Below are 14,569 nucleotides of genomic sequence, written 5' to 3'. Positions count from 1 at the left end.
AAAGAATGGGATTATAATTTCAGTAATTTAAATTCGCAAACATTTTACACTGAGTATGCAGCTTTGTTAACGTGATAAAAACTAGCTCGGGACAGCTTTCCGAATTAAAATTAATGCATTTTTGGCTTAGTTATGAGTTTTTTTCAATTTGATTTTTAGGAAAAATTGGCATAAAAATATAAAAAATACCTACTCAAAGAATGGGATTATAATTTCAGTAATTTAAATTCGCAAACATTTTACACTGAGTATGCAGCTTTGTTAACGTGATAAAAACTAGCTCGGGACAGCTTTCCGAATTAAAATTAATGCATTTTTGGCTTAGTTATGAGTTTTTTTCAATTTGATTTTTAGGAAAAATTGGCATAAAAATATAAAAAATACCTACTCAAAGAATGGGATTATAATTTCAGTAATTTAAATTCGCAAACATTTTACACTGAGTATGCAGATTTGTTAACGTGATAAAAACTAGCTCGGGACAGCTTTCCGAATTAAAATTAACGCAATTTTAGCTTTGTTATGAATTTTATAAAATTAGATTTTTAGCAAAAATTTGCGTAAAAATAGATAAAATATTGTATTATAATTTTAGTCAGAAGCTTATAAAGCAGTGAAGGAGTCATTTCCGACCCTATAAACCATATATATTCTTGATCAGCATCAACAGCTGAGTCGATCTAGGCATGTCTGAAAGAAATCGAAATTTTTAAAAATATTTCCATTTTTGCAAAAAATGATAAGGGGTTAAAATTGCCAAAAATTGGCAAAAAATCGAATATTCTAAAATGATAAACTGAGTATGCAGATTTATTAACCTAATAAAAACCAGCATGGGAAAGGTTTCCGAATTGAAATTAATGCATTTTTGGTTTAGTTATGAGTTTTTTTCAATTTGATTTTTAGGAAAAATTGGCATAAAAATATAAAAAATACCTACTCAAAGAATGGGATTATAATTTCAGTAATTTAAATTCGCAAACATTTTACACTGAGTATGCAGCTTTGTTAACGTGATAAAAACTAGCTCGGGACAGCTTTCCGAATTAAAATTAATGCATTTTTGGCTTAGTTATGAGTTTTTTTCAATTTGATTTTTAGGAAAAATTGGCATAAAAATATAAAAAATACCTACTCAAAGAATGGGATTATAATTTCAGTAATTTAAATTCGCAAACATTTTACACTGAGTATGCAGATTTGTTAACGTGATAAAAACTAGCTCGGGACAGCTTTCCGAATTAAAATTAATGCATTTTTGGCTTAGTTATGAGTTTTTTTCAATTTGATTTTTAGGAAAAATTGGCATAAAAATATAAAAAATACCTACTCAAAGAATGGGATTATAATTTCAGTAATTTAAATTCGCAAACATTTTACACTGAGTATGCAGATTTGTTAACGTGATAAAAACTAGCTCGGGACAGCTTTCCGAATTAAAATTAACGCAATTTTAGCTTTGTTATGAATTTTTTAAAATTTGATTTTTAGCAAAAATTTGCGTAAAAATAGATAAAATATTGTATTATAATTTTAGTCAGAAGCTTATAAAGCAGTGAAGGAGTCATTTCCGACCCTATAAACCATATATATTCTTGATCAGCATCAACAGCTGAGTCGATCTAGGCATGTCTGAAAGAAATCGAAATTTTTAAAAATATTTCCATTTTTGCAAAAAATGATAAGGGGTTACATCATTAAAATTGCCAAAAATTGGAAAAAAATCGAATATTCTAAAATGATAAACTGAGTATGCAGATTTATTAACCTAATAAAAACTAGCATGGGAAAGGTTTCCGAATTGAAATTAATGCATTTTTGGTTTAGTTATGAGTTTTTTTCAATTTGATTTTTAGGAAAAATTGGCATAAAAATATAAAAAATACCTACTCAAAGAATGGGATTATAATTTCAGTAATTTAAATTCGCAAACATTTTACACTGAGTATGCAGATTTGTTAACGTGATAAAAACTAGCTCGGGACAGCTTTCCGAATTAAAATTAATGCATTTTTGGCTTAGTTATGAGTTTTTTTCAATTTGATTTTTAGGAAAAATTGGCATAAAAATATAAAAAATACCTACTCAAAGAATGGGATTATAATTTCAGTAATTTAAATTCGCAAACATTTTACACTGAGTATGCAGATTTGTTAACGTGATAAAAACTAGCTCGGGACAGCTTTCCGAATTAAAATTAACGCAATTTTAGCTTTGTTATGAATTTTTTAAAATTTGATTTTTAGCAAAAATTTGCGTAAAAATAGATAAAATATTGTATTATAATTTTAGTCAGAAGCTTATAAAGCAGTGAAGAAGTCATTTCCGACCCTATAAACCATATATATTCTTGATCAGCATCAACAGCTGAGTCGATCTAGGCATGTCTGAAAGAAATCGAAATTTTTAAAAATATTTCCATTTTTGCAAAAAATGATGCCAAAAATTGGCAAAAAATCGAATATTCTAAAATGATAAACTGAGTATGCAGATTTATTAATCTAATAAAAACTAGCATGGGAAAGGTTTCCGAATTGAAATTAATGCATTTTTGGCTTAGTTATGAGTTTTTTTCAATTTGATTTTTAAGAAAAATTGGCATAAAAATATAAAAAATACCTACTCAAAGAATGGGATTATAATTTCAGTAATTTAAATTCGCAAACATTTTACACTGAGTATGCAGATTTGTTAACGTGATAAAAACTAGCTCGGGACAGCTTTCCGAATTAAAATTAACGCAATTTTAGCTTTGTTATGAATTTTTTAAAATTAGATTTTTAGCAAAAATTTGCGTAAAAATAGATAAAATATTGTATTATAATTTTAGTCAGAAGCTTATAAAGCAGTGAAGAAGTCATTTCCGACCCTATAAACCATATATATTCTTGATCAGCATCAACAGCTGAGTCGATCTAGGCATGTCTGAAAGAAATCGAAATTTTTAAAAATATTTCCATTTTTGCAAAAAATGATGCCAAAAATTGGCAAAAAATCGAATATTCTAAAATGATAAACTGAGTATGCAGATTTATTAATCTAATAAAAACTAGCATGGGAAAGGTTTCCGAATTGAAATTAATGCATTTTTGGCTTAGTTATGAGTTTTTTTCAATTTGATTTTTAAGAAAAATTGGCATAAAAATATAAAAAATACCTACTCAAAGAATGGGATTATAATTTCAGTAATTTAAATTCGCAAACATTTTACACTGAGTATGCAGATTTGTTAACGTGATAAAAACTAGCTCGGGACAGCTTTCCGAATTAAAATTAACGCAATTTTAGCTTTGTTATGAATTTTTTAAAATTAGATTTTTAGCAAAAATTTGCGTAAAAATAGATAAAATATTGTATTATAATTTTAGTCAGAAGCTTATAAAGCAGTGAAGAAGTCATTTCCGACCCTATAAACCATATATATTCTTGATCAGCATCAACAGCTGAGTCGATCTAGGCATGTCTGAAAGAAATCGAAATTTTTAAAAATATTTCCATTTTTGCAAAAAATGATAAGGGGTTACATCATTAAAATTGCCAAAAATTGGCAAAAAATCGAATATTCTAAAATGATAAACTGAGTATGCAGATTTATTAACCTAATAAAAACTAGCATGGGAAAGGTTTCCGAATTGAAATTAATGCATTTTTGGTTTAGTTATGAGTTTTTTTCAATTTGATTTTTAGGAAAAATTGGCATAAAAATATAAAAAATACCTACTCAAAGAATGGGATTATAATTTCAGTAATTTAAATTCGCAAACATTTTACACTGAGTATGCAGATTTGTTAACGTGATAAAAACTAGCTCGGGACAGCTTTCCGAATTAAAATTAATGCATTTTTGGCTTAGTTATGAGTTTTTTTCAATTTGATTTTTAGGAAAAATTGGCATAAAAATATAAAAAATACCTACTCAAAGAATGGGATTATAGTTTCAGTAATTTAAATTCGCAAAAATTTTACACTGTGTATGCAGATTTGTTAACGTGATAAAAACTAGCTCGGGACAGCTTTCCGAATTAAAATTAACGCAATTTTAGCTTTGTTATGAATTTTTTAAAATTTGATTTTTAGCAAAAATTTGCGTAAAAATAGATAAAATATTGTATTATAATTTTAGTCAGAAGCTTACAAAGCAGTGAAGGAGTCATTTCCGACCCTATAAACCATATATATTCTTGATCAGCATCAACAGCTGAGTCGATCTAGGCATGTCTGAAAGAAATCGAAATTTTTAAAAATATTTCCATTTTTGCAAAAAATGATAAGGGGTTACATCATTAAAATTGCCAAAAATTGGAAAAAAAAATCGAATATTCTAAAATGATAAACTGAGTATGCAGATTTATTAACCTAATAAAAACTAGCATGGGAAAGGTTTCCGAATTGAAATTAATGCATTTTTGGTTTAGTTATGAGTTTTTTTCAATTTGATTTTTAGGAAAAATTGGCATAAAAATATAAAAAATACCTACTCAAAGAATGGGATTATAATTTCAGTAATTTAAATTCGCAAACATTTTACACTGAGTATGCAGATTTGTTAACGTGATAAAAACTAGCTCGGGACAGCTTTCCGAATTAAAATTAATGCATTTTTGGCTTAGTTATGAGTTTTTTTCAATTTGATTTTTAGGAAAAATTGGCATAAAAATATAAAAAATACCTACTCAAAGAATGGGATTATAGTTTCAGTAATTTAAATTCGCAAAAATTTTACACTGTGTATGCAGATTTGTTAACGTGATAAAAACTAGCTCGGGACAGCTTTCCGAATTAAAATTAACGCAATTTTAGCTTTGTTATGAATTTTTTAAAATTTGATTTTTAGCAAAAATTTGCGTAAAAATAGATAAAATATTGTATTATAATTTTAGTCAGAAGCTTACAAAGCAGTGAAGGAGTCATTTCCGACCCTATAAACCATATATATTCTTGATCAGCATCAACAGCTGAGTCGATCTAGGCATGTCTGAAAGAAATCGAAATTTTTAAAAATATTTCCATTTTTGCAAAAAATGATAAGGGGTTACATCATTAAAATTGCCAAAAATTGGAAAAAAAATCGAATATTCTAAAATGATAAACTGAGTATGCAGATTTATTAACCTAATAAAAACTAGCATGGGAAAGGTTTCCGAATTGAAATTAATGCATTTTTGGTTTAGTTATGAGTTTTTTTCAATTTGATTTTTAGGAAAAATTGGCATAAAAATATAAAAAATACCTACTCAAAGAATGGGATTATAATTTCAGTAATTTAAATTCGCAAACATTTTACACTGAGTATGCAGATTTGTTAACGTGATAAAAACTAGCTCGGGACAGCTTTCCGAATTAAAATTAATGCATTTTTGGCTTAGTTATGAGTTTTTTTCAATTTGATTTTTAGGAAAAATTGGCATAAAAATATAAAAAATACCTACTCAAAGAATGGGATTATAGTTTCAGTAATTTAAATTCGCAAAAATTTTACACTGTGTATGCAGATTTGTTAACGTGATAAAAACTAGCTCGGGACAGCTTTCCGAATTAAAATTAACGCAATTTTAGCTTTGTTATGAATTTTTTAAAATTTGATTTTTAGCAAAAATTTGCGTAAAAATAGATAAAATATTGTATTATAATTTTAGTCAGAAGCTTACAAAGCAGTGAAGGAGTCATTTCCGACCCTATAAACCATATATATTCTTGATCAGCATCAACAGCTGAGTCGATCTAGGCATGTCTGAAAGAAATCGAAATTTTTAAAAATATTTCCATTTTTGCAAAAAATGATAAGGGGTTACATCATTAAAATTGCCAAAAATTGGAAAAAAAAATCGAATATTCTAAAATGATAAACTGAGTATGCAGATTTATTAACCTAATAAAAACTAGCATGGGAAAGGTTTCCGAATTGAAATTAATGCATTTTTGGTTTAGTTATGAGTTTTTTTCAATTTGATTTTTAGGAAAAATTGGCATAAAAATATAAAAAATACCTACTCAAAGAATGGGATTATAATTTCAGTAATTTAAATTCGCAAACATTTTACACTGAGTATGCAGATTTGTTAACGTGATAAAAACTAGCTCGGGACAGCTTTCCGAATTAAAATTAATGCATTTTTGGCTTAGTTATGAGTTTTTTTCAATTTGATTTTTAGGAAAAATTGGCATAAAAATATAAAAAATACCTACTCAAAGAATGGGATTATAGTTTCAGTAATTTAAATTCGCAAAAATTTTACACTGTGTATGCAGATTTGTTAACGTGATAAAAACTAGCTCGGGACAGCTTTCCGAATTAAAATTAACGCAATTTTAGCTTTGTTATGAATTTTTTAAAATTTGATTTTTAGCAAAAATTTGCGTAAAAATAGATAAAATATTGTATTATAATTTTAGTCAGAAGCTTACAAAGCAGTGAAGGAGTCATTTCCGACCCTATAAACCATATATATTCTTGATCAGCATCAACAGCTGAGTCGATCTAGGCATGTCTGAAAGAAATCGAAATTTTTAAAAATATTTCCATTTTTGCAAAAAATGATAAGGGGTTACATCATTAAAATTGCCAAAAATTGGAAAAAAAAAATCGAATATTCTAAAATGATAAACTGAGTATGCAGATTTATTAACCTAATAAAAACTAGCATGGGAAAGGTTTCCGAATTGAAATTAATGCATTTTTGGTTTAGTTATGAGTTTTTTTCAATTTGATTTTTAGGAAAAATTGGCATAAAAATATAAAAAATACCTACTCAAAGAATGGGATTATAATTTCAGTAATTTAAATTCGCAAACATTTTACACTGAGTATGCAGATTTGTTAACGTGATAAAAACTAGCTCGGGACAGCTTTCCGAATTAAAATTAATGCATTTTTGGCTTAGTTATGAGTTTTTTTCAATTTGATTTTTAGGAAAAATTGGCATAAAAATATAAAAAATACCTACTCAAAGAATGGGATTATAATTTCAGTAATTTAAATTCGCAAACATTTTACACTGAGTATGCAGATTTGTTAACGTGATAAAAACTAGCTCGGGACAGCTTTCCGAATTAAAATTAACGCAATTTTAGCTTTGTTATGAATTTTTTAAAATTAGATTTTTAGCAAAAATTTGCGTAAAAATAGATAAAATATTGTATTATAATTTTAGTCAGAAGCTTATAAAGCAGTGAAGGAGTCATTTCTGACCCTATAAACCATATATATTCTTGATCAGCATCAACAGCTGAGTCGATCTAGGCATGTCTGAAAGAAATCGAAATTTTTAAAAATATTTCCATTTTTGCAAAAAATGATAAGGGGTTACATCATTAAAATTGCCAAAAATTGAAAAAAAATCGAATATTCTAAAATGATAAACTGAGTATGCAGATTTATTAACCTAATAAAAACTAGCATGGAAGAGGTTTCCGAATTGAAATTAATGCATTTTTGGCTTAGTTATGAGTTTTTTTCAATTTGATTTTTAGGAAAAATTGGCATAAAAATATAAAAAATACCTACTCAAAGAATGGGATTATAATTTCAGTAATTTAAATTCGCAAAAATTTTACACTGTGTATGCAGATTTGTTAACGTGATAAAAACTAGCTCGGGACAGCTTTCCGAATTAAAATTCACGCAATTTTAGCTTTGTTATGAATTTTTTAAAATTTGATTTTTAGCAAAAATTTGCGTAAAAATAGATAAAATATTGTATTATAATTTTAGTCAGAAGCTTATAAAGCAGTGAAGGAGTCATTTCCGACCCTATAAACCATATATATTCTTGATCAGCATCAACAGCTGAGTCGATCTAGGCATGTCTGAAAGAAATCGAAATTTTTAAAAATATTTCCATTTTTGCAAAAAATGATAAGGGGTTACATCATTAAAATTGCCAAAAATTGGCAAAAAATCGTATATTCTAAAATGATAAACTGAGTATGCAGATTTATTAACCTAATAAAAACTAGCATGGGAAAGGTTTCCGAATTGAAATTAATGCATTTTTGGCTTAGTTATGAGTTTTTTTCAATTTGATTTTTAGGAAAAATTGGCATAAAAATATAAAAAATACCTACTCAAAGAATGGGATTATAGTTTCAGTAATTTAAATTCGCAAACATTTTACACTGAGTATGCAGATTTGTTAACGTGATAAAAACTAGCTCGGGACAGCTTTCCGAATTAAAATTAACGCAATTTTAGCATAGCTATGAGTTTTTTTCAATTTGATTTTTAGGAAAAATTGGCATAAAAATATAAAAAATACCTACTCAAAGAATGGGATTATAGTTTCAGTAATTTAAATTCGCAAAAATTTTACACTGTGTATGCAGATTTGTTAACGTGATAAAAACTAGCTCGGGACAGCTTTCCGAATTAAAATTAACGCAATTTTAGCTTTGTTATGAATTTTTTAAAATTTGATTTTTAGCAAAAATTTGCGTAAAAATAGATAAAATATTGTATTATAATTTTAGTCAGAAGCTTACAAAGCAGTGAAGGAGTCATTTCCGACCCTATAAACCATATATATTCTTGATCAGCATCAACAGCTGAGTCGATCTAGGCATGTCTGAAAGAAATCGAAATTTTTAAAAATATTTCCATTTTTGCAAAAAATGATAAGGGGTTACATCATTAAAATTGCCAAAAATTGGCAAAAAATCGAATATTCTAAAATGATAAACTGAGTATGCAGATTTATTAACCTAATAAAAACTAGCATGGAAGAGGTTTCCGAATTGAAATTAATGCATTTTTGGTTTAGTTATGAGTTTTTTTCAATTTGATTTTTAGGAAAAATTGGCATAAAAATATAAAAAATACCTACTCAAAGAATGGGATTATAATTTCAGTAATTTAAATTCGCAAACATTTTACACTGAGTATGCAGATTTGTTAACGTGATAAAAACTAGCTCGGGACAGCTTTCCGAATTAAAATTAATGCATTTTTGGCTTAGTTATGAGTTTTTTTCAATTTGATTTTTAGGAAAAATTGGCATAAAAATATAAAAAATACCTACTCAAAGAATGGGATTATAATTTCAGTAATTTAAATTCGCAAACATTTTACACTGAGTATGCAGATTTGTTAACGTGATAAAAACTAGCTCGGGACAGCTTTCCGAATTAAAATTAACGCAATTTTAGCTTTGTTATGAATTTTTTAAAATTTGATTTTTAGCAAAAATTTGCGTAAAAATAGATAAAATATTGTATTATAATTTTAGTCAGAAGCTTATAAAGCAGTGAAGGAGTCATTTCTGACCCTATAAACCATATATATTCTTGATCAGCATCAACAGCTGAGTCGATCTAGGCATGTCTGAAAGAAATCGAAATTTTTAATATTTCCATTTTTGCAAAAAATGATAAGGGGTTACATCATTAAAATTGCCAAAAATTGGAAAAAAAATCGAATATTCTAAAATGATAAACTGAGTATGCAGATTTATTAACCTAATAAAAACTAGCATGGAAGAGGTTTCCGAATTGAAATTAATGCATTTTTGGCTTAGTTATGAGTTTTTTTCAATTTGATTTTTAGGAAAAATTGGCATAAAAATATAAAAAATACCTACTCAAAGAATGGGATTATAATTTCAGTAATTTAAATTCGCAAACATTTTACACTGAGTATGCAGATTTGTTAACGTGATAAAAACTAGCTCGGGACAGCTTTCCGAATTAAAATTCACGCAATTTTAGCTTTGTTATGAATTTTTTAAAATTTGATTTTTAGCAAAAATTTGCGTAAAAATAGATAAAATATTGTATTATAATTTTAGTCAGAAGCTTATAAAGCAGTGAAGGAGTCATTTCCGACCCTATAAACCATATATATTCTTGATCAGCATCAACAGCTGAGTCGATCTAGGCATGTCTGAAAGAAATCGAATTTTTTAAAAATATTTCCATTTTTGCAAAAAATGATAAGGGGTTACATCATTAAAATTGCCAAAAATTGGCAAAAAATCGTATATTCTAAAATGATAAACTGAGTATGCAGATTTATTAACCTAATAAAAACTAGCATGGGAAAGGTTTCCGAATTGAAATTAATGCATTTTTGGCTTAGTTATGAGTTTTTTTCAATTTGATTTTTAGGAAAAATTGGCATAAAAATATAAAAAATACCTACTCAAAGAATGGGATTATAGTTTCAGTAATTTAAATTCGCAAACATTTTACACTGAGTATGCAGATTTGTTAACGTGATAAAAACTAGCTCGGGACAGCTTTCCGAATTAAAATTAATGCATTTTTGGCTTAGTTATGAGTTTTTTTCAATTTGATTTTTAGGAAAAATTGGCATAAAAATATAAAAAATACCTACTCAAAGAATGGGATTATAATTTCAGTAATTTAAATTCGCAAACATTTTACACTGAGTATGCAGATTTGTTAACGTGATAAAAACTAGCTCGGGACAGCTTTCCGAATTAAAATTAATGCATTTTTGGCTTAGTTATGAGTTTTTTTCAATTTGATTTTTAGGAAAAATTGGCATAAAAATATAAAAAATACCTACTCAAAGAATGGGATTATAATTTCAGTAATTTAAATTCGCAAACATTTTACACTGAGTATGCAGATTTGTTAACGTGATAAAAACTAGCTCGGGACAGCTTTCCGAATTAAAATTAACGCAATTTTAGCTTTGTTATGAATTTTTTAAAATTTGATTTTTAGCAAAAATTTGCGTAAAAATAGATAAAATATTGTATTATAATTTTAGTCAGAAGCTTATAAAGCAGTGAAGGAGTCATTTCCGACCCTATAAACCATATATATTCTTGATCAGCATCAACAGCTGAGTCGATCTAGGCATGTCTGAAAGAAATCGAAATTTTTAAAAATATTTCCATTTTTGCAAAAAATGATAAGGGGTTAAAATTGCCAAAAATTGGCAAAAAATCGAATATTCTAAAATGATAAACTGAGTATGCAGATTTATTAACCTAATAAAAACCAGCATGGGAAAGGTTTCCGAATTGAAATTAATGCATTTTTGGTTTAGTTATGAGTTTTTTTCAATTTGATTTTTAGGAAAAATTGGCATAAAAATATAAAAAATACCTACTCAAAGAATGGGATTATAATTTCAGTAATTTAAATTCGCAAACATTTTACACTGAGTATGCAGCTTTGTTAACGTGATAAAAACTAGCTCGGGACAGCTTTCCGAATTAAAATTAATGCATTTTTGGCTTAGTTATGAGTTTTTTTCAATTTGATTTTTAGGAAAAATTGGCATAAAAATATAAAAAATACCTACTCAAAGAATGGGATTATAATTTCAGTAATTTAAATTCGCAAACATTTTACACTGAGTATGCAGATTTGTTAACGTGATAAAAACTAGCTCGGGACAGCTTTCCGAATTAAAATTAATGCATTTTTGGCTTAGTTATGAGTTTTTTTCAATTTGATTTTTAGGAAAAATTGGCATAAAAATATAAAAAATACCTACTCAAAGAATGGGATTATAATTTCAGTAATTTAAATTCGCAAACATTTTACACTGAGTATGCAGATTTGTTAACGTGATAAAAACTAGCTCGGGACAGCTTTCCGAATTAAAATTAACGCAATTTTAGCTTTGTTATGAATTTTTTAAAATTTGATTTTTAGCAAAAATTTGCGTAAAAATAGATAAAATATTGTATTATAATTTTAGTCAGAAGCTTATAAAGCAGTGAAGGAGTCATTTCCGACCCTATAAACCATATATATTCTTGATCAGCATCAACAGCTGAGTCGATCTAGGCATGTCTGAAAGAAATCGAAATTTTTAAAAATATTTCCATTTTTGCAAAAAATGATAAGGGGTTACATCATTAAAATTGCCAAAAATTGGCAAAAAATCGAATATTCTAAAATGATAAACTGAGTATGCAGATTTATTAACCTAATAAAAACCAGCATGGGAAAGGTTTCCGAATTGAAATTAATGCATTTTTGGTTTAGTTATGAGTTTTTTTCAATTTGATTTTTAGGAAAAATTGGCATAAAAATATAAAAAATACCTACTCAAAGAATGGGATTATAATTTCAGTAATTTAAATTCGCAAACATTTTACACTGAGTATGCAGCTTTGTTAACGTGATAAAAACTAGCTCGGGACAGCTTTCCGAATTAAAATTAATGCATTTTTGGCTTAGTTATGAGTTTTTTTCAATTTGATTTTTAGGAAAAATTGGCATAAAAATATAAAAAATACCTACTCAAAGAATGGGATTATAATTTCAGTAATTTAAATTCGCAAACATTTTACACTGAGTATGCAGATTTGTTAACGTGATAAAAACTAGCTCGGGACAGCTTTCCGAATTAAAATTAATGCATTTTTGGCTTAGTTATGAGTTTTTTTCAATTTGATTTTTAGGAAAAATTGGCATAAAAATATAAAAAATACCTACTCAAAGAATGGGATTATAATTTCAGTAATTTAAATTCGCAAACATTTTACACTGAGTATGCAGATTTGTTAACGTGATAAAAACTAGCTCGGGACAGCTTTCCGAATTAAAATTAACGCAATTTTAGCTTTGTTATGAATTTTTTAAAATTTGATTTTTAGCAAAAATTTGCGTAAAAATAGATAAAATATTGTATTATAATTTTAGTCAGAAGCTTATAAAGCAGTGAAGGAGTCATTTCCGACCCTATAAACCATATATATTCTTGATCAGCATCAACAGCTGAGTCGATCTAGGCATGTCTGAAAGAAATCGAAATTTTTAAAAATATTTCCATTTTTGCAAAAAATGATAAGGGGTTACATCATTAAAATTGCCAAAAATTGGAAAAAAATCGAATATTCTAAAATGATAAACTGAGTATGCAGATTTATTAACCTAATAAAAACTAGCATGGGAAAGGTTTCCGAATTGAAATTAATGCATTTTTGGTTTAGTTATGAGTTTTTTTCAATTTGATTTTTAGGAAAAATTGGCATAAAAATATAAAAAATACCTACTCAAAGAATGGGATTATAATTTCAGTAATTTAAATTCGCAAACATTTTACACTGAGTATGCAGATTTGTTAACGTGATAAAAACTAGCTCGGGACAGCTTTCCGAATTAAAATTAATGCATTTTTGGCTTAGTTATGAGTTTTTTTCAATTTGATTTTTAGGAAAAATTGGCATAAAAATATAAAAAATACCTACTCAAAGAATGGGATTATAATTTCAGTAATTTAAATTCGCAAACATTTTACACTGAGTATGCAGATTTGTTAACGTGATAAAAACTAGCTCGGGACAGCTTTCCGAATTAAAATTAACGCAATTTTAGCTTTGTTATGAATTTTTTAAAATTTGATTTTTAGCAAAAATTTGCGTAAAAATAGATAAAATATTGTATTATAATTTTAGTCAGAAGCTTATAAAGCAGTGAAGAAGTCATTTCCGACCCTATAAACCATATATATTCTTGATCAGCATCAACAGCTGAGTCGATCTAGGCATGTCTGAAAGAAATCGAAATTTTTAAAAATATTTCCATTTTTGCAAAAAATGATGCCAAAAATTGGCAAAAAATCGAATATTCTAAAATGATAAACTGAGTATGCAGATTTATTAATCTAATAAAAACTAGCATGGGAAAGGTTTCCGAATTGAAATTAATGCATTTTTGGCTTAGTTATGAGTTTTTTTCAATTTGATTTTTAAGAAAAATTGGCATAAAAATATAAAAAATACCTACTCAAAGAATGGGATTATAATTTCAGTAATTTAAATTCGCAAACATTTTACACTGAGTATGCAGATTTGTTAACGTGATAAAAACTAGCTCGGGACAGCTTTCCGAATTAAAATTAACGCAATTTTAGCTTTGTTATGAATTTTTTAAAATTAGATTTTTAGCAAAAATTTGCGTAAAAATAGATAAAATATTGTATTATAATTTTAGTCAGAAGCTTATAAAGCAGTGAAGAAGTCATTTCCGACCCTATAAACCATATATATTCTTGATCAGCATCAACAGCTGAGTCGATCTAGGCATGTCTGAAAGAAATCGAAATTTTTAAAAATATTTCCATTTTTGCAAAAAATGATGCCAAAAATTGGCAAAAAATCGAATATTCTAAAATGATAAACTGAGTATGCAGATTTATTAATCTAATAAAAACTAGCATGGGAAAGGTTTCCGAATTGAAATTAATGCATTTTTGGCTTAGTTATGAGTTTTTTTCAATTTGATTTTTAAGAAAAATTGGCATAAAAATATAAAAAATACCTACTCAAAGAATGGGATTATAATTTCAGTAATTTAAATTCGCAAACATTTTACACTGAGTATGCAGATTTGTTAACGTGATAAAAACTAGCTCGGGACAGCTTTCCGAATTAAAATTAACGCAATTTTAGCTTTGTTATGAATTTTTTAAAATTAGATTTTTAGCAAAAATTTGCGTAAAAATAGATAAAATATTGTATTATAATTTTAGTCAGAAGCTTATAAAGCAGTGAAGAAGTCATTTCCGACCCTATAAACCATATATATTCTTGATCAGCATCAACAGCTGAGTCGATCTAGGCATGTCTGAAAGAAATCGAAATTTTTA

The 14,569-nt window shown here is 27.2% G+C and overlaps 1 long non-coding RNA gene across 1 annotated transcript in view; it reads left to right on the top strand.

Moving 5' to 3' along the window:
* LOC147644480 (uncharacterized) overlaps window positions 1-14,569 on the top strand; it is a 47,935-nt gene that overhangs the window by 1,165 nt on the left and 32,201 nt on the right. The gene's annotated exons all lie outside the window — the stretch shown is intronic.

The sequence above is a fragment of the Drosophila serrata genome, unplaced genomic scaffold, assembly GCF_035046125.1.
Source record: "Drosophila serrata isolate PLE 108 unplaced genomic scaffold, ASM3504612v1 contig_165, whole genome shotgun sequence".
Classification (NCBI taxonomy): domain Eukaryota; kingdom Metazoa; phylum Arthropoda; class Insecta; order Diptera; family Drosophilidae; genus Drosophila; species Drosophila serrata.
The sequence above is the reverse complement of the archived record's forward strand: the minus strand, read 5'-3'. Positions and strand labels throughout refer to the sequence as shown.